Source organism: Carcharodon carcharias, chromosome 14 (assembly GCF_017639515.1).
Source record: "Carcharodon carcharias isolate sCarCar2 chromosome 14, sCarCar2.pri, whole genome shotgun sequence".
In the NCBI taxonomy this organism is placed as follows: domain Eukaryota; kingdom Metazoa; phylum Chordata; class Chondrichthyes; order Lamniformes; family Lamnidae; genus Carcharodon; species Carcharodon carcharias.
In genome coordinates, this window is record NC_054480.1 from 119860373 (window position 1) to 119880173 (window position 19801).

At 41.7% G+C, this 19801-nt stretch overlaps 1 protein-coding gene across 1 annotated transcript in view; it reads left to right on the plus strand.

The window, feature by feature from the left end:
* Positions 1 to 5890: 5890 nt before the first annotated feature.
* The window catches only part of LOC121287646 (tyrosine-protein kinase ZAP-70), a 111717-nt gene continuing 97806 nt past the window's right edge, over positions 5891 to 19801 (plus strand). Inside the window, exon 1 of the mRNA XM_041205588.1 lies at positions 5891 to 6115. The gene's annotated coding sequence lies outside the window, so the exon portion shown is untranslated. The remainder of the gene's footprint in view (positions 6116 to 19801) is intronic.

The window sequence follows — 19801 nt, forward strand, 5'->3', positions numbered from 1 at the left end:
CACTGCATTTTATAGACCAATTCCTACCATTCGAGATTCCAAACTTTTTTATTTGTCACTCAGCTACCTCATTGTCCTGCTTCATCTCTATCAGATGCTTTGTGGATACCTGCACTTGGGCCAAAACAGCTTTGACACTTATGGATAGTGGAATAATCAAATGCCCCATGACAGTCTTGAAGAGGAGATGTTACACTCTCCGATCCCGCAATGACCACAGAGACTCAGGCTTCCTTTTAATCGGTTTTATTCAAGCATATGCAAGGGAGCTGCAATCATTCCTAAGAATGAAGACCCAGCTCCCTGACTGATTACATTTCACTACTTTTGTACCTTTTCTTATCATAACACATTTGAGTACATTTGAATACATCCAATCGGTAACTGACGTACCAGTCCCATACTAACTCTATCCTATTGAGTACATAAACTTGTGATTTTGCTAATCAATTATTCTAAAGGATGTATACATGATTATACTATCCAATCAGGATTAAAACACGTACACAAAGACCTTGGTTCTTACAACTCAAGACTGTTTGTGTTTCGTCAAAGACCCCTCTTTGTCCATTGTTCATCTTCCCATATCTAAGCTAAAACCATCTGGCCCTTCCTTATGTGAGAGGAGAGTACACTTAATCTAATTTATGTCATACTTTTGTCTCCAGTCTGACTCTCAAGGCTGTGAAATGTTCATCTGGTAATCTTTAACGCTTAACATGTTTAGCAGCCATGTCTACCTGGAGATTTTAGGGTTTTTTCAGTAAATTCTTACTGTATTCTCTTTTAGCATTTTTAATTTCCCCCTAACAATCTGCAAGGCCTCTACCTACAGAGAAAGATCAATTTAGATCTCATTTACATTGTTAATTTCAGCCTGCATAGGAGTGTGGTCTCCCACTTAGGCAATATTAGTAAGAGTCAGACAGAAGGAAGGACTACTCTTAGCACAGGTCACCCTGTAAGTGAATACAATACAGTAGCGGTGACTTAGTAACTACCTTTATTTTGATAAGTTTACCTTGTCTCCCTCCAATGATTGGTTGACCAGGTGGTACATTCTGGACCCTCTTCTCCCATCGCGGATCCTTATGGCGATGTATTCCCTTGGAGCATATCACAATGGCAATTTCAAGACCCAGCCACCAGCCATCAACAGGATGGCACTCCATTCTCCATTGTGCCCCTTCATTGGATGTTTAATGTAGACCCAAGATTCCTGAAGGGCTCCCCTTCTAACATCTCCACTGACACCACTCTAAACACTTCCATAGGTTTTCACTTAATATGGGGTAGAGCCAATAGTAGGGGAAGGACTATCTTTCCATTTGTGGTATTACAAGGTTTTATGGCCAGATAGCACTCCCATACCCCCTTGCCGTATCTTCTTGTTCATGTTCTTTTCATTCTAGGTACTGTGAGAGATTGATAGTTGCTACACCTCATCAAGGGTTTCTTGTTCTATTGGAAATTCAAGCTGGAAGACTTTAGGGGTTAAGTTGGTTAGCCCCTGAAAATGAATGCTGGGATTGCAATGTACAATTAGCCCACGCCCATTCTGTGGAATACAGGTATAATGCCAACTTTGTTTTGCCTGTTCATTACATAGTGGTAGCCTCATTGTTCATTAGCTACATGTCGGTGTTTCCAGTATTGTTACTTCTTAGCACTACTTAAAACAAACCAGTTTGAGTTAAAGTCAGCCTGCATCTCTTAAAGGGGAGGTGGATTGTGGTTGCTGTAGTTGCTGAGATCATTGGGAATAGTGCTATGCAACAATCAACAGCTATTGACCATGCGAGAGAGTGGGCATCAAGGTTTCCAGATACTAAACTGGTATCTTGTGGAGGAAATGGAGAGCAGTAGAGATGTTCTGTACCTTCAGGGTGAGGTGGGGTGTTGGATGGGGAGTGGAGGGTGGGGGGAGGCGGAGACTCACCAGGTATGTGTTCAGAAGTCAATGGCAAGAGATAATTGAAGAAGTTAATGCAGGAGTATAGCTCTGGGAACATAGATGCAGTGCAGGACGAAGTTTAGTGACATCACATGAATGCATTTCTAAATGCCATATTGTACCAAGCTCACCACTAGCTTCATATATTACTCAAATCATCATACCCCCATCGCTCAGCTACCAACAATCTCTATCAATCAGGACTCATGCCTAACATTCTTAGCTTCACCTCGCCCTCACACATTTATTAGCATTACTGCAAGCCTCATATCCATATCTCACAGCTTGAACACATTACCAGCTACTCAACCATGACAGCTACGTCACTCAACCAGATTGCACTACACTCACTGAAACACTTTCCTCTCTCTTTCAGAACAAGGTGATAGAGAACCAGAGGCAACAGGGGCTGGCTGGAAGGGAAGAGGCAAGTTTACATGTTCTAAACCCCATGGAGGGGATGGCACTGGACATTATGTGAAAGGGCATTGCTGAGTCTATGGTCACTAAAGGGTCTGAAGCCACTGAAGATGAGGGCACCCACATACCCAACCCTCCTCTCATTCCACTTCTCCCTCATCCCACAATCTCTTCTAACAAAAAAAGCTGCTGATGGTGTAAGCACACATTTCTTAATTTCTTCTCTTCCCTCACCACAACCCAACCCTTGTCCATTTCTCCTTCCACATATCCAAGGATTACAACCTGGCCAGGCAGTGGAGGAAGAGCAAGAGGGCAGTGAAGGTGAAGACTTAATTCTGCACTGGCAGCCACCATCTCAGACACTGGCACTGCATGTAATTTAAAGGATAGCATAGAGGCAGGATCTGCGTGTGATGAGACACTGAGTAAAGGTACACTGCAATCACGGCAGGGAGAAAGGATAGTGCAGGGACTAACTCACCAGGAGGCACGATCACACACTGGTTCCGCTACAGAGGACCCAGATGATAACTTTGACTGGTCAGGCTACAGAAGAAGTCTGATGGATGTACACATCCAAATGCTTGGTGTATTGGGAACTCTGCTGGAAAGCCTTCCCTCAATGTCAAGAAACATGGAGTAGTCCAGCACCAACCTAGCACAGGGTTTTGCACAGAACCTGAGGCCCATTCTTTTGAATAAAAAATGGCTGGGCACCTCCATCAACACACACATCGAATCAACCATGGTATGGCACCTGATGTCTGATGTGTCAGCTTCCTTTGTTATACTACAGCATCCACACAATGCCTAGGTGCAATGGAAGTTCAGACTGCTGCCATCAATGGCTCTGGGTACCACTGTGCTAAGAGGTTTCCCGGGCATCATAGAACTCCAGATCTGCTCCCTAAAGATCTTCTTTAAAGATGGTTTCCTGCTGTAGAAGGCTACTCTTCCCTCTTCTAGCAAGGTGTCATGTTTAATGTCATAGAATCACAGGCCTGAATTTTCAGCTCAGTGGGCGGGTGCAATCGGTAGGCCCGGGAGCAGCCGGGAAACAAACTGCCAACCGTGATCGGCCCCCGACCACGATTTCACACTGGCTGGTCAATTCATGGCCAGCCCGTGTGAAGCGGACACTGAAACTCTCAGTGCAACTGGGGTTGGGGTGGGAGGAGGGCGGGTGATGAAGTCAGTGTGGACACAGGCGAGCGCTGACAGAAAGCTCCCTGAAGGTAGAGAGCTACCTCAGGGAGCTAAAGATCGGAAACCCAGGAAATAAAGTTTGTAAAATCAGGAAAAAAATGTCCAAGCATCACAATCAGGCACCTGAACATATGGATTATAAAGATGCTGTCCACAGATTTCTATTTTTTTTTTTAAATTTAATAATGGGAACCTCAACCTGCCCTTAGATGAGATTTGATGAAAAATGTAAAGGCCATCTGGCCAATTTGCCCATCCCCCAACCGTAAGGTTTGATGAGCTACGTAAAATGGCAGACAATTGCGCTGTTACTGGGCTTAATTGCCCTCTTAATTATCAGCGGGTTGTAAAGAACCTATTTTTTAAAACTTTTCTTGGACTGTGGCTTTAAAATTGGACTGTGGCTTCAAAAAAACTACCATGGCTGCAGTTGAAAGACATGTTCACTGGAGCAGGATGAGGAATATCTACAATGTTGTTATCCTGGAACATAAGGTGCCATAACAGAATGGGATGGTGTCGGAAAGGTTTTCTGAACTAAGGGGAACTGCCTAACGACAGCATTATAATTGGCTTCTGACCAGGCGACCAAGGTTTTGTGTGGTAACAGTGCAGGCAGAACAGCTCCTAGCCTGAAAAGAGGGAAGACCTGAGGCCTCTCTCTACTGTGTTTGTAAGTTTCCAGCAATTCTACCATTATAGCTAGCTGGCTATCCCTCACATCACTGTAACCTGCTTTCCCTGAAAACCACTGTCAAGAGGAAAAGGGGAAAAAAATCACCAGTAGAGACATTAAAAAGCAAGTTTTTCAACTAGTGAACACAGACTGAAAGTGCTCGGAGGCCACCTCATGTCATCAACAACAAATTACAAAGAATTTGGAAAACATCAATCAAAATCAACCCATCTAATCCTGTACTCCAGATTGATGCTATTGAACTGTTTTATCTCACCCATAAAATCCATGTTTGTGCGTCGTGTGTGTGTGTGTGTGTGTGTGTCTGTATTTGTGTAAGGGGTTTAAGAAGGGGTAGAGTTTAATTATTGAGTTAGAAGTTAGCATTCATATTTCTTTCTTTTGCCATAAGTTAAAGACAATTTGTTCAATTAACAGTTACTTACTTATTAGGTTTACAAACCTGGTTCTGGTATTCTTTTAACCTAAATTAAACAGTTAGGTAGAATTGGGGCAATCTGATGGTTTGGTCAAACTCTTCACATTTGTTGCGGCTCGGGGAACAGTGGGGCTTGATTGTACAGCACACTATCCCCAGTGAGTCATGACTGGGGATAGTGCTTTTTCGGCTTTTGTATGTGCCCGCCGACCGAAATATCGCGCAAGAACAGAATGACATCGGGACACTCACCTGACGTCATCTTGCGCGATTTCACGCCTGATCAGTGTAAAATTCAGCTCATAGAATTACAGCCACAATAAAAAGAAAAACCAGCAACTAATCATCAGGTAGTTGATGATCCCTTTAAATAGAATAGTTGGATGTCCAGAACATATGCTTCAGTGTGGAGCTTCAAAATGGCAGCACTTGTGTTAAATTGGTGTTACATGCTGATTGATGTCACAATCTGCCTACTCTGTATACTCCTCTTGGGCGTTCACTGCATATGTTCCAACACCCTTATCAATATTGCGCTTGACAGAACTCACACCAGAAATATGAAAATGCCATTTTGGAAACAAAATGCAACTCTTAACAGCAAGGAAACAAGCATTACTGTTCCCAATTTTACAGCCACAGAGGTTACAGTAATTCAGAATAGATTTCGGTAAACAGAATATACAAAAGCAGATTTTACGGCAATAAAATAGTATACAGTTATTGGCTGTATGATATACAAAATATACATCAGTAACACAAATTATATAGATCTGCAGTAAGAATGTTAAAACTGCGCACTTTTGGTTTATTTACAGTACATAATCTGGTGTCATGGATGTCATTATAATGTAAATGCAGCCTGAATCCACATTCAGGACTCAACCTGGCATTGGGGTGAAACAGAGAGGGACCCAACAGGAGGGTCTCTCACTCCATCTTGCTCTGGAATTAGGTTTTAACATCTGTTTTACACTAATGTTGCGAAGGTGAAACCACTTTGCACTGATGCTAAATTTGCAGTGTAAATGCAACCTGGCCTGACCAAAGTGCATGTTGCTGATAATATGCAAACAAAATTGTGATATTTTGACATCTTGAATAGTAAACAAAATGCTCAGTACCCTTGGCAGTACTGCAGTTAGGAAGTAGGTCACGGTTCCGAGAAACTGATACTGCCTACAAGTTCCGCCACGTAACCTCTTGGCTTGCAAATTACGAAAGATTTTACTGATTATGTCTGAATAAAACTACTTTAGTCGATAACTGCTTTTTCTCGTCAGTTAATGGAATATTTTTCACAATATCTACCAATTTTGGAAAGATTATCATTCCTTTGATTAAGATACAAAGTGATCAATATTCGGTGAAAATACTTCAACTTTATAAATGACGTAGAATTTAAACGATACAGAAGGTAAGCTTTATTGCATATTCATAAATAGTGTGAGTGTATATGTCCAGCACTTGTGATGATAAAAAATCTACTTAAATCATTTTAAAGAACCCTTTTATATTGTGCAGTATAATGGCAGAAAAAAATATTGTATGCCTTTTGTGAAAACACGATTTTCAGATATTTTTGGAGTTATAACTGATGCAGGTAAACAATTTCAAAGTACAATGTGAGATTATTGCAGCATTCAACTATTTCAAATATGTAATGTTTTAAGACATGAATAGGAGACAGCTAGAAAAGTCTATAACATAAGACTTAACCCTTTAAGGATTTTTAATTTAAGGCAAAAATGTAACCTATATATTAAAATTAGCTTGATTTTAAATTTATAAGTATATCAAAATGTCATGATGAAATCATACAATTCTTATAATGAAAACCAGTTATATATGTAAGATCTTCTGAAAACCTCTGAAAAGATTGATTTTAGCATTTTGCTTAATAAAAAAGTCAAGGTTTTGTCTAAGGGATGACCACACTTCAAACCTTATTAAATGTTTTATTTTTTTATGAGAATATTTCTTTAATAGTGAGAGGTTGGGAAATGTTGGTGTCTAAAGGGCCCTGGGTGTCCTTGTTCATGAGTCACCAAAAGCGAGTGTGCAGGTGCAACAAGCAATTAGAAAGGCAAATGGTATGTTGGCCTTTATTGCAAGGGGATTTGAGTACAAGAGTAATGATGTCTTGCTGCAGTTACATAGCCTTGGTGAGACGTCACCTGGAGTATTGTGCACAGTTTTGGTCTCCTTATCTAAGGAAGGGCATACTTGCCATAGAGGGAGTGCAATGGAGGTTCACCAGGTTAATCCCTGGGATGGCTGGATTGTCGTATGAGGAGAGATTGAGGAGACTCGTCTGTATTCCCTAAAATTTCAATGAATGAGGGGCTACCTAGTTGAAACTTACAAAATTCTTACAGGGTGTAACAGGGTGGATGTAGATGTTTCCCCTGGCTGGTGAGTCTAAAACCAGGGGACATCATCTCAGGATAAGGGGTAGGCCATTTAAGACTGAGATGACGAGGAATTTCTTCACTCAAAGGGTGGTGAATCGTTGGAATTTTCTACCCCAAAGGGTTGTGGAAGCTCAATCATTGAGCATGTTCAAGACAGAACTCGATAGATTCCTAGAGACTAATGACATCAAGGGACATGGCGATTGTACGGGAAAGTGGCATTGAGGCAGATGATCAGCCATGATCTAATTGTATAGCGGAGCAGGCTCAATGGGCCAAATGGCCTACTCCTGCTCTTATGTTCCTATCTTATAAGATATCTCGGAGAGTGTTTCACCGACCATCTGAGTTATTTTGGTTTGTTCTAGTTTTATTACACTGTCATCCTAAAATTTCAGATCACCCATTTATGAAGCATTTTGACTAGATTTCAAGAATAATACTGCATAATTTTATCAGTTAAGATAATACGATGAAAATTCGGGTTATATATGAAGGATCCCTTTTTTCAAAGGAGGATGAGATTTTATCAGATAGGCCAGTTAAATGAACAATGCTGTAAGGTGACATATAAATACAATAAATTGGAAAGGAAATATACCAGCATACACCAATACATTTTGTTCAAAACACAAGTGTAGTTTCAAGTAGCCTTTTCTTGGAGTGTTTAGTCTGAAATAAAGGGCCGAAATGGATTTTCAAACAGCGACAGACAGCTTGGCTTTAATGTTATGCACCCTCACACCACAGGCATGATACGTTGATTGCCAGCTGCAAGAAATGTCTTACTAATGTATAGCCAATATGAATATGAGAACAAAAGAAATGACAATCACTGAATACTAATTTTATTTACTCCTGAGCACACTGATGACAAAAGGTATATCACTTCCTACGGTAATTAGTGTGATACCATTTGGAATTCAAGTTGTTATGGTATAACTCCAGTCTAGCATGAAGCCAATTTTATAAAGTGCCAAGTTTTAAGAATTCCTTGGAACTGGTGTGTTTCTTTTTAATGTTAGAATCAAGTTAAATTTTGCCACTCGCTCTCTCAAAACATAAAAAATGAACCGTCCAGTATTGGTTGGGTAAAAGGCTTCATGTAGATCGTTGTAATTGACAATATAATTTGGGCTTCTGGCTCTGCATCTCTCTATCCAGATCCCAGTATCTGTAACAGAGTTTATTGGCCCTGAAATTTTATTCAAGTTGTCCCAATGTCTTAGTGTAACTGTGGTGGGAGATTGGTTGTGGCCTTGGAGAATCAGCAGAAATGGCCCTTTCAATTGCTGACACCATTTTTCCAGTGGTTCCATTGTTGTTGTGCTGAAGTTACACAGATCCCCTGTGTGGTATTTAATTGCTGGTGATGAGTTACATTGTTTGACTGCTACTTCTTAAGCCTGACTTTTAATGTTCTTATGTAAAATCCTGTACTGCACTTGGAATACTCAGACAAAATATAATCTGAAATTAAAACAGCAAATGCTGGAAACACTCAACGGGTCTGGCAGCATCTGTGGAGAGAGATTTAAATTCAAAAATTAAACTAATTTCAATTTGTATGTTACATTTTTGCCTCCAATTAAATAATCCTTTCCAGCATGCAAAGTATTTTGATTTTATTAAAATACAATCTGACTCGGTACTGATTAATGTCAACCGTTTGAAGAGATTTACCAAATTTGTCTAAAACTATTTGTAAATGCACATGAGCCATATTTCTTTGTGCATAAATAGGTGCTGACTGACTATACGGGTCACTTATTGATACCATCCTGTGAAACTGCAAAGCAGAAAAGAATCCATGTTAGAAGTAGAAAAAAAGAATTACGGTGGGACTTTCCGTAGCGGCTCACCCGCCCACCGCAATCTTTCAGTCCCGCCGCAAGTCAATGGGCTTCTGGCTGGGGAGACCCTCGCCCGCGGCGGGTCCCGCATGCAAGGGGGCCAGAAAATCCCAGCCTCAGTCTGCAATTTTGTAGCACTTCCACTGCTTCAGAATATCCCAAAGTTGTTCATAGCCTATGACCTATTTTTGAAGTACAGTGGCTGTTCTTTGTGGGCAAACTTGGCAGGGCAATACATACACCGCAAAGTTCCAGATACAGTAAATCAAATAAATTAGTTTTTTTTGGCCATTAGTTGAGAGATAAACGTTGGTCAGGATTCTAAGAGAAACCTCATTTTAGTAGCATCATGGAATCCACTTGAAAAGTTGGCCTGGGCTTGGCCTAATTGTCTTGTCCAAATTTCCCAGAAGCTAGCTCTCCCTCAGTAGTGCAGTTAAGTGTTATTTTTTATAATTCATTCGTGGGATGTGGGCATCGCTGGCTAGGCCAGCATTTTTTGCCCATCACTAACTGCTCTTGAGAAGGTGGTGGTGAGCTGCCTCTTTGAACCACTGCAGTCCACATGGTGTCGGTACACCCACAGTGCTGTTAGAGAGGGAGTTCCAGGATTTTGACCCAGTGACAGTGAAGGAATGGCGACATATTTCCAGGTCAGGATGGTGATAGATTAGCTGAAATTATGGACCTGATTTTAATTCCAGAAATGAATGGGTTTTGATTGAGCTAAGATTTCGCCCAATGTGTTTAACTGCTATCAGGATAAAGTGCATTTTTATTATTAATTAAACTAGATTAATATTGACATTTGTATATCATTTCATTCATTTTCTTGTAATCTTCTCATTGTATCTTGAGTGGCAACCAATTTCTGTTATGTAAATTTGACTAATCCATTGCAGTTCCACATAGAGTCAATAATATTCTAGTTGATAAAGGGGGGAGGAGAAGCAAATGAGGTTACTTTTATGAACAATAGGAAGTTTGAAAAAAATAATAACTCTAATCTGCTAGCTTTACAAACTTGTTGAAGTAGATTTTGAACTGGGCCCATTTTTGGCCTCAGACTTGGTGTCGTGAGCACATACCCAGACCAAGGGACCCGAGGATCACTAGGAATTGGTCCTCCCATTTAGGCTGAGCTGCTGGCAACGGTTGCACCTCCAGAGTTAGGTCACTCCATGAGAAAAGTCAATTCAGGACAACATTCTGGACCAGGCAGTGGCCCTCAGGTACGTTTTGGGAGCTGCTGGTTAAAGAAGGCAACAGGAATGCATGAATGCCAGGACTATCAATTAGGGAGAGCACTCCTGCTTCTTGCAGCTTCACATAAAGGGTTTTTTTTTACAAATGAATAAACACATCTTACCTCTAATAAGGTGGCAGAAGGGACCACTGAAGAGATGTGAGTGAGGTAGGCCTGATGCCTGCCCCACTAATCAAGAACAAATTTTACACAGGGATCCTCTAACATGTTTTAGGCCATATTAAAATTTGAGAGCCTAACACCTGTTTTTTGCATTCGCTCTGGAGGTTTAAAAGAACCTGTGCATCTGCTTGCGCCCATTTTGCATCTGAAAAGCAGGCGCGTTGCGCATCAATTTTTGCCCTGTTCTCTTTTTACTTGCCACTTTATCAGACACTAGACAGCTGATAACATAAAAGCAAGACAGAATAGACAAACTATAAGATCTCTGCAACTGAAAACAAATATCAAGACATCATCAGAAAGCTTAACTGCAGTAGGCTCAGAACCATTACTTTCGTTCCAATAATGAACATGTCAGACAGATAATGAAAATAGAAAGGGGAGACAGAATTAGAGGGCAAACAAGTAAAAAATTGGTAAAAGGAAGGCCACAAATATTTGAGAAGATCTTGATGACTGGAAAACAAAAGGAGGAAAAGACAAAGACCAGAGGGATATTGCAGCAGAAATGTATTGGAGCAGACAATAAATGGCTTTTATTAAACAGCCACACCAGCTGGCATTTGATCCGAGCCATTTACTAAAGATTACCATTAAATAAGGCAAATAGCAGAAAAAAATCTACACAATTTAGAATCAGATCTGTTTTAGATAGCGGAAGAGAAAGCTGCTGAATTATGCTGAAGTAATATTCCTCCAAAAAAAAGACAATGGTCTGACTTTGCTGAATGAAGGAAAGGCAATAAATAATGATGGTTTGTACTCATGCTTTATCTTTGCTTTTAAAAAATAAAGATCTGAGTTTGGCCCATGCTTGGAGACAAGCTAGATATAATTACCCTACTATGGATGCTAGAATTCTGAAGTAAAAACAGAAACCGCTGGAAATACTCAGCAGGTCTGGCAGCATCTGTGGATCATTTATGTCATTTAATGCTGCATCTGAGAATATGCTACAGTATTTGATTTTGACATTATTGTCTGTGAGTTCACCGAGTAGCACCTCAGAATAAATCCAGAAAAAACCAATTCTGGCCAATTACTGCCCCATCATTCTACTTTCAATCATCAGTAAAGTAATGGCAGGTGTCATCGACAGTGTAATCAAGTGGCACTGACTCAGCAATAACCTGCTCACTGATGTTCAGTTTGTGTTCTGTAAGGGTCACTCAGTCTTGACCTCATTATGGCCTTTGTCCAAACATGGACAAAAGAGCTGAATTCCAGAGGTGAGGTGAGACTGACTGCCCTTGACATCAAAACAGCATTTGACTGAGTGTGGCATCAAGGAGCCCTAGCAAAATTGAAGTTAATGGGAACCTCTCTAGTTCTGTTGAAGGGTCATGAGGACTCGAAACGTCAACTCTTTTCTTCTCTGCCGATGCTGCCAGACCTGCTGAGTTTTTCCAGGTAATTCTGTTTTTGTTTTGGATTTCCAGCATCCACAGTTTTTTGTTTTTATCTTGAAGTTAATGGGAATCAGTGTTAAAACTCTCCATTGGTTGGAGTCATACCTAGCATAAAGGAATAAGATTATGATTATTGGAAGCCAATCATCTCAGCCTAGGATCTCGCTGCAGGAGTTCTTATGGGTAGCATCCTAGACCCAACAATCTTTAACTCCTCCATCATAAGGTCAGAGTGGGGATGTTTGCTGATGATTGCACAGTGCTCAGTATCATTCTGTACTGTTCGCAACTCCACAGATACTGAAGCAGTCTGTGCCGCATGCAGCAAGAGCTGGACAACATTCAGACTTGTGAGCTAATAAGTGGCAAGTAACATTCACACCACACAAGTATCAGGTGATAACCATTTCTGACAAGTGAGAATCCAACATGCCCCCTTGATGTTTAATGTCATTACCTCACTGAAACCTCACCATGGGGGTTTATGAGTGACCAGAAACTGAACAGAACTAACTGTATAAATAATGTGGCTACAAGAGCAGATCAGAGGCTAGAAATTCTGCTGTGAGTAACTTGTCTTCTGACTCCCCAAAGCCTGTCCACCATCTACAAGGCACAAGTCAGGGGTGTGATGGAATACTTTCCTGATGAGTGTAACTCCAACAACACTGAAGAGGCTGGACACCATCCAGGAGAAAGCATCCCGCTTCATTAGCACCCATCTACCACCTTAAACTTTCACTCCACCATCAATGCTCAGATGCAGCAATCTGTACTATCTATAAAATGCACTGCAGCAACTCCCCAAAACTACTTCAACAGCACCTGCCACTCTCGCAACCTCTACCGCCTAGCAGGACAAGAGCAGCAGATGCATGGGAACACCTCATCTGCAAGTTCCCTTTCAAAGTCACACACTATCATGAGCTATCTTGCTATTCTTCCTGTCACTGGGTCAAAATCCTGGAACTCCCTCACTAACTGCACTGTGGGCGAACCTACAGGAGAATGATTTCACAACACGCAGCAGTCTCTCAGCTGTGCTAATTATGCTTCATACTTTTTGTGTACAATGTGCCCAAGTAAATGCACAATCTAAAGGAAACTACTTTTCAGTCAGGCCTCAGAACACTGCTTAGTTATTTTTAAATCTTAAAGTGAAGCACACGGCAATGCAGGTTATTCTCAGTTCATCAGTGAAGTCAAAATGTAGGATTGAAGCAATGGCTATTGTATACACTGCAGACATAGTAGTTACATAAAGCATTAACACATAAATGCTTTGCTTATTTTGAAAAGAACTGTTTCAAAATGTGTAAAAAATGAAAATGCAGGACTAGTCTCATAACAGACTATATTATTAGCATATGATGCAAGTTACCATTGTTAATGATCACATTGGGAGCACCTGATTTGAATTTCCATCGATTTGATAGATCAAATGAGTGTGCCAATAGCAATGATCATGATCTAGATATCTTTACCTTATGAAATTTCATTTTATTTCATGAAAACTTGTTATTTTTACAAAATAATTACAACCTAATCTTTTTTTGTTTGAAATGTCTAAATGCTTAACCACCGTGTGGTTATGGTAAACATATTATAACCCAAGCATGAAGTGAAATAAATGATGAAGTGCTTGCATTTTATTCCCTCAAGAATATAATGTTTAAATGTGTTTGAAAGATATTTAAAAAAAAATTAACAACTTTCATTTCCATATATGTATGGTATAGTTTTCTATTTCAAACATGGAATAAGTAACATAGGTTGGATGTCTTAATTCATATTGTCATGCTTTATAGTTTTATAGGCTAGATTATACTTCTTAAAGTGCTTTAACAAAGCTTTAGCCTTAAACAGGTGCCATGCCCTTCACTATCACTGTTATAGTTGTGGAAAAATATTTTCCATTCAGCACAACCTACTTGTGACCACAAAATATCACAAGTAGGTATCTGCAACCATAGTCACAGGAGTTTGTGACATTTGCCTCCGATTATACAATTTCAAATTATTTATTCAGCACGTAATTGGCATGTCTATTCTTGGTACCTAGGCTGCCAGTTTATCCCAGTAAATTCTACATTTCTTTATGGTTCATTGTTGCAGAAAGGCTCTTTGCTCTCCACTAATTCCTCGTAACTCAAGCCACTTCCATTTCTCTCTTCAGTACTTGTCTAAAATCATTCAGATCATTTAAGGATGGCTAGATTTAACAAGGTATTTTAAAATTTGTGGGCAGATTTCCTCTTCTTCCTCTTCTTGATCTCCCAGTATTTCTTTGAATCAGCAAATGCGCATTCGCAAAACAAGCCTGGTGGTGACTTTCATGTTGATTTTCTTTCCTTTGTGTAGTGGCACAGTCACGTCGTCCTTCTTCTGTAAGAGAACTGAACTCTTAGTAGGAAACTTTCACTCAGTGTTATTAGAAGTTAGTATTGCGTGGGCACTCAAAGTATAAATGTTAATTACATTAAAATAATGACACACTTCAAACATGCTGTTCTAAGCTCAACTCTCAAAAAAAATTAAATGTCACCCAAGGTGACATTTACAATTAATTTCTATAATTCCACTAACCAGACTGTGTAGATTCTTGCTGATAAGGAAAGCTGAAATTTCAGGTCCCATCGAAGGCAGGAGCAGAGGCAGACGAGGCCTAAAAATACCAGTGCCAACCAACATGCTGGTTTCCTGACCCCACTCCTGACCTTGGCCCTGTTGGCTGAGGTGGATTTGGATCTGGAAAGGTCACTGCCCCTTTGAGGAGCATAGTCAATTAGATTTGTTAAGAGCCTTGATAAGCGCACTGAAAGGAGCCCAATCAGGATTTTCCAATCGGCCCCCACTTTCCCTAACAGGGTTTAGCTGCCTGGAGGTGGGCATCCAGCAAAAGGCCTGGTGTCCAGTGCTGCAGGCAGGCCTGGAGGCCCTCCCTGCCTGTTCAGATGTGGGTGCGGCCATAGGATTGGAGTGGTTGCCTGGCCACTGTTACTGCTTTTTATTTAAACTTAGTAAAAAAAATTGGTGTGAGGGCACCTCCATGTTGAATCACCCTGTCAGTTACTTACCCTCTACTGTAGCCTGCTGCTCCTCCAAAGCTGGAAGGCCTTTGATTGGCCCAATAGCTTCAAGATCCAGCCTTCCACCTTTAATTGGACAGGGAACCTGTCTCCATGTCAATCAGAGGGAGGCACTGGTCAAACTCCAAAAGACTGTCTTTCCCCCCGGGGGGTGGGTTCAGGACCTGTAAACCTGCCCCGATGAGAAAATTCATTCCTGATAATTCTAATTGTAATGCAGAATCAGTATCAATCTTAGAAGCAAACTAAGAGAACAATCCATATGAAATCTAATTGTTAATATAAAGGATATAATTGAGTATCCATAATATTCTCACTAGAATTCATCCTGCATAATTATTCAGCACATATATGCATGAATAGGGTATTTTAGAGTTTTTGTATTGTTAGTGGAATTGAACCAATATTACTACAAACTACTCGGATCTATTAACTTGAATGTTCATAAACACAAGTTATTATTGTATTTTCATTACTTGTCATCTGTACAGCAATATTTAAAATTCACCCAGCTGTCAAATGGTACTAGGGCTGGAATATATCATTGTTGACTAGATCCAATTCTAGTGAGTGTCAAATAAAAGACAGTATTCTTAAGAAGCAAAAATGAACAGTATAAGGATTTACAATCAGACAGGCAGTACTTTGATTAATTACAGTGGTGTAAGAAAAATTCCAAAAAAATTGCAAAGGAAATCTCCATCAAGTTACTCTGATATCAGGTGATTGTTGGGCCATCCTACAGCTACATTTTTGGGTGTGAATCTACATCTGTGCATTATTTAGGAAGTCTAAAAAACTTACATATGTTGGTCTTCATGGGGTGTAATTTTGGTAGCTAGGTTGTAATTTTCTGGGCCCTCCCGCCGATGGGATTTTCCAGTCCTGCCAAAGTCAAGGGACCTTTGAATGGCTCACTCCGTTTTACTGCCCTGCCAAACACTGGGATGCGGCCGTAAAATTCCGCCCTTTGGTATTACTGGTGCTGTTTTGGTATTAAGATGGCCTCCATGCTACCGTGCACACTTCAGGCACAGTGCATACCAGATGCTATTTTGGTAATGGAGTTAGTGCAGGCGTTAGAAGTGTGCACACCAAGCATACGGAATAGACAGATTCTGATGCCAGCCAGCATGCAATGCTAATTTAATGCCAGTGATGCTATTTTCAAGCTCGCTACTCCAGCTACTGCCCTTTCTTAACTATGCACAGCTAGACATTCGTTCAGCAGCAGGAAGGAACCCCTGCCAGTGCTATTTAAAAGGATCATCAACTGCTTTCAGGTTAGCTGCGGATTGATTTCTACTGATTCTGTCCAAGTGTGTGGAAATGCTCCAAGTTTTCTATTGCTGTTTAAAGGTGATGGGGTCAACATGTGATGTGGTGATGTGGAGAAGACCTAAATTCTGGCTTCAAAGGTTCTGGTCAGACAACTTGCTCCCAGACCACCTTGGCCCACATTATGGGAGGGAGGTTGAGCAGACGCAGCACAGAAAAGAATAGGTTGCTCGCAGTGGGAGGAGGAGGGGCAGGGGCCTGCAGGAAGAAGGATTGTCAGCTTGAGGCCTTCTCCACATGATTTCCAGGAGTATTTCTCTTACCTCAACCTAAGCCAGGGACATGTGCATTGTCACTGTGTAATGAAAGAGGTGCTCATGGATATCTGCCATTCAAAGAACAAAGAACAAAGAAAAATACAGCACAGGAACAGGCCCATCGGCCCTCCAAGCCTGCGCCGATCATGTTGCCTGTCAAATTAAAACATTTTGCACTTCCGGGGTCTGTATCCCTCTGTTCCCATCCTATTCATGTATTTATCAAGCTGCCTCTTAAACACCACTATCGTACCTGCTTCCACCACCTCCTCTGGCAGCGAATTACAGACACTCACTACCTTCTGCGTAAAAAACTTGCCCCGCACATGTCCTCTAAAGTTTTCTCCTCTCACCTTAAATCTATGTCCCATAGTAATTGACTCTTCCACCCTGGGAAAAAACTTCTGACTATCTACTCTGCCCATGCCACTCATAATTTTGTAAACTTTCATCAAGTCGCCCCTCAATCACCGTCGCTCTAGTGAGAACAATCCGAGTTTCTCCAACCTCTCCTCATAACTAATAACCTCCAGACCAGGCAGCATCCTGGTAAACCTCCTCTGCACCCTCTCCAATGCCTCCAAATCCTTCCGGTAATGTGGCGACCAGAATTGCACACAATATTCCAAGTGTGGCCTAACCAAGGTTCTAAACAGCTGCAGCATGACTTCCCAGCTTTTATACTCAATATCCCTGCTGATGAAGGCAAGCATGGCATATGCCTTCCTGACCACCTTATCCACCTGTATTGCCACTTTCAGTGACCTGTGGACCTGTATACCCAGATCCCTCTGCCTGTCGATGCACTTAAGGGTTCTGCCATTTACTGTATAATTCCTACCTGTATTAGACCTTCCAAAATGCATTACTTCGCAGTTGTCCGGATTAAACTCCATCTGCCATTTCTCCGCCCAAGTCTCCAACCGATCTATATCCCGTTGTATCCTTTGACAATCCTCTTCACTATCTGCAACTCCTCTAACCTTAGTGTCGTCTGCAAACTTACTAATTAGCCCAGTTTCATTTTCCTCCAAATCATTTACATATACTACTAACAGCAAAGGTCCCAGCACTGATCCCTGCGGAACACCACTAGTAACAGCTCTGCATTCAGAAAAGCACTCTTCCACTGCTACCTTCTGTCTTCTATGACCAAGCCAATTCTGTATCCATCTTGCCAGCTCACCTCTGATCCTGTGCGACTTTACCTTCTGTCCCAGTCTGCCATGAGGGACCTTGTCAAAGGCCTTACTGAAATCCATGTATATAACATCCACTGCCCTTCCATCGTCAATCATCTTTGTCACTTTCTCGAAAAACTCGATCAAGTTAGTGAGACACGACCTCCCCTTCACAAAACCATTCCTTTCAGGCAGACTGCAGCCTCAGAGCAGGGCAACTATGGCATTGCCAGATGTTGTGTAAGTGACCAGGCTCTTGAATTCCTTGACAATTAGACTGCTTCCAGGCTGAAGCAGTCATCATCTCAGCACTGCTGTATAAATGCTCTTGATGCTAGGAGAAGGGAAAACATTGTGTTCTCTCTGACCAGTGAGAAGCACCGGATGACTGCAGGCCCAGAGAACGCAGTTTGAAAAAAATAAAGGTCTCCTTTTTAAGACAAAGATGGGGAGAATTTTATTCTCTCAGAAGGTTCTTAGTCAGTGGCATTCTCTTCCTCAGAAAACAGTGGAGGCTGGGCCATTGAATTTATTCAAGGCTGAATTGGATAGATTTTTGATAAACAAGGGAGTCAAGGGTTATGTGGGGGCAGTCAGGAAAGTGGAGTAGAGACCAGAATGAGATCAGTCATGATATTATCAAATGGCAGAGCAACTCAAAGAGCTGAAAGGCCTCCTCCTGCTCCTAAGTCCTTTGATCCAATGCTCTTCGGTGCTTTTGCCAAATTAGAAGGCTTTCTCAAGGTGGGGGGGTGCCACTGACTGCACATACCTGGCTTTGAAGATGCTGCATCTCAATTCAGATCAACCTCAAAGTGTCCCACTCCCTACATGCAGTTGGTGTGCGACTATCCTGAACACGTCATGCAGGTGATGTGGTTACCTGGCCAGCACTCATAGGCCAGGATTTTCCAGTTGTTGGGTGGGCTTGGTGGGGGGCGCGGTGGGCGGGTGGGGGTGGTCGTGGACTGTGTCACATGAGATGGGATATGTTTTTAATTTCAACGGAAAGTTTTTATTTCAATTGTAATAGCTTTAAGAAACCTCATCCTGCTCATGGATGTGGTTTCCTAAAAAATGTAAAGGCTACTTGGCCTTTTTGCCTGCCTGCCAACCGTAAGGCTGGATAGGCAGCGTAAAATTCAGGTTAATTAGGTCCTTAATGGCCTTAATAGGCCTTTCAATTATAGGCGGGCGTGCAGCTGACTCCGGCACATGCCCGCTGAATGAAACATCGTGCAGGTTCACAATAACATTGGGATGCACGCCCGATGTCATCGCGCGTCATGTCTGGCACGCGCCCGCATGCCGAATGTAAAATTCTGCCCGTGATGTCTTTATTCTGTGCCAGTCTGCTGTTCCCTTGGCATTTGAAACTACGCAGCAAACCAGAAGGTGGCTGCTGGCTAACAGGAGCCATCTGCTGACCACGTGGCTCGTGGCGCCAGTGCACAACCCTAACTACAGATGAGCAACATCATATAATGAGAGCCATTCTGCCACACAAGTTATTATTGAGCTGACCCTGCTGGTTCTCAAGCAATGTTTCCGCTGCTTGGACCACTCGGGAAGAGCCTTGCTGTACTCGCTGGAACATGATCATTGTGATCTGCTGGGGCATAACCTCATAATCGTGAGGACATAACCCTTGCCACTAAGGATATGGCAAGCAACTGGGGAGGAGACGAGGAAGATGAGGAGGAGAAGAAAGAAGAAGAGAAGGAGAAAGAAGTAGAGGAAAAGGAATGGGAGTAGCTGGAGGAAGGGAGAAGGCAAATGACATAACCCCTTTCTGGACGGGCTGTCTGTGATCACCTCATCCCAATATGGTACCACTGGACACAACCACAAATCTCCATTCTACAACAATGACACACCTCACCTTCCCTCTGTCACTGACCATCACAGTGTCTTCTGGGCCACAATGCTAAAATAAAGGTCACCACAAAACAGCCATTCCAAACCAAATTAATCAGGCAAACTATATAATATCCCAGAGAAAAGTCAACCAATCAACATTGTGTAATTCCTTAGTGCCTGTCTTACAGGTGCCTTGCTGGCCTATGGCTCCTCTGCAATGCTACCCCAGTGACCTGAGTATGGCTGGTGGAAGCTGTTGACTTTCAGCTGGTG